Source organism: Scyliorhinus torazame, chromosome 4 (genome assembly GCF_047496885.1).
Source record: "Scyliorhinus torazame isolate Kashiwa2021f chromosome 4, sScyTor2.1, whole genome shotgun sequence".
Taxonomy (NCBI): Eukaryota; Metazoa; Chordata; class Chondrichthyes; order Carcharhiniformes; family Scyliorhinidae; genus Scyliorhinus; species Scyliorhinus torazame.
In genome coordinates, this window is record NC_092710.1 from 10,309,813 (window position 1) to 10,311,586 (window position 1,774).

Genomic DNA, 1,774 nt, shown 5'->3' on the forward strand with positions numbered 1-1,774 from the left:
AGTCCCACATTCTCCCCACTCCCTGTGGGAGCGAGTCCCACATTCTCCCCACGCCCTGTGGGTGCGAGACCCACATTCTCCCCACTCCCTGTGGGAGCAAGTCCCACATTCTCCCCACTCCCTGTGGGAGCGAGTCCCACATTCTCCCCACTTCCTGTGGGAGCGAGTCCCACATTCTCCCCCACTCCCTGTGGGAGCGAGTCCCACATTCTCCCCACTCCCTGTGGGAGCGAGTCCCACATTCTCCCCACTCCCTGTGGGAGCGAGTCCCACATTCTCCCCCCACTCCCTGTGGGAGCGAGTCCCACATTCTCCCCACTCCCTGTGGGAGCGAGTCCCACATTCTCCCACTCCCTGTGGGAGCGAGTCCAACATTCTCCCCCACTCCCTTGTGGAGCGAGTCCCACATTCTCCCCCACTCCCTGTGGGAGCGAGTCCCACATTCTCCCACTCCCTGTGGGAGCGAGTCCCACATTTGCCCACTCCTGTGGGGAGCGAGTCCGGACATTCTCCCCAATCCCTGTGGGAGCGAGTCCCACACTCTCCCCACTCCCTGTGGGAGCGAGTCCCACATTCTCCCCACTCCCCGTGGGAGCGAGTCCCACATTCTCCCCACACTCCCCGTGGGAGCGAGTCCCACACTCTCCCCACTCCCTGTGGGAGGCGAGTCCCACATTCTCCCCACTCCCCGTGGGAGCGAAGTCCCACATTCTCCCCACACCCTGTGGGAGCGGCATCCCACATTCTCCCCCACTCCCTGCAGGAGCGAGTCCCACATTCTCCCCACTCCCTGTGTGAGCGAGTCCCAGATTCTCCCCCACTGCCTGTGGGAGAGAGTCCCCACATTCTCCCCACTCCCTGTGGGAGCGAGTCCCACATTCTCCCCACTCCCCTGTGGGAGCGAGTCCCACATTCTCACCACTCCCTGTGTGAGCGTGTCCCAGAATTCTCCCCCACTCCCTGTGGGAGAGAGTCCCACATTCTCCCCCACTCCCTGTGGGAGCGAGTCCCACATTCTCCACCACTCCCTGTGGGAGCGAGTCCCACATTCTCCCTCACTCCCGTGGGAGCGAGTCCCACATTCTCCCCACTCCCCGTGGGAGCGAGTCCCACATTCTCCCCACTCCCAGTGGGAGCGAGTCCCACATTCTCCCCCCCCACTCCCAGTGAGAGTGAGTCCCACATTCTCCCCCTCCCAGTGAGAGCGAGTCCCACATTCTCCCCCACTCCCTGTGAGAGTGAGTCCCACATTCTCCCCACTCCCCGTGTGAGCGAGTCCCACATTCTCCCCAATCCCTGTGGGAGCGAGTCCCACACTCTCCCCACTCCCTGTGGGAGCGAGTCCACACTCTCCCCACTCCCTGTGGGAGCGAGTCCCACATTCTCCCCACTCCCCATGGAGCGAGTCCCACATTCTCCCCCACTCCCCGTGTGAGCGAGTCCCCACATTCTCCCCAATCCCTGTGGGAGCGAGTCCCACATTCTCCCCCCACTCCCCGTGGGAGCGAGTCCCACATTCTCCCCCACTCACTGTGGGAGCGAGTCCCACATTCTCTCTCTCTCCCTGTGGGAGCGAGTCCCACATTCTCCCCCACTCCCCGTGTGAGCGAGTCCCACATTCTCCCCACTCCCAGTGGGAGCGAGTCCCACATTCTCCCCACTCCCTGTGGGAGAGTGTCCCACATTCTCCCCACTCCCTGTGGGAGCGAGTCCACATTCTCCACCACTCCCTGTGGGAGCGAGTCCCACATTCTCCCCCACTCCCCGTGGGAGC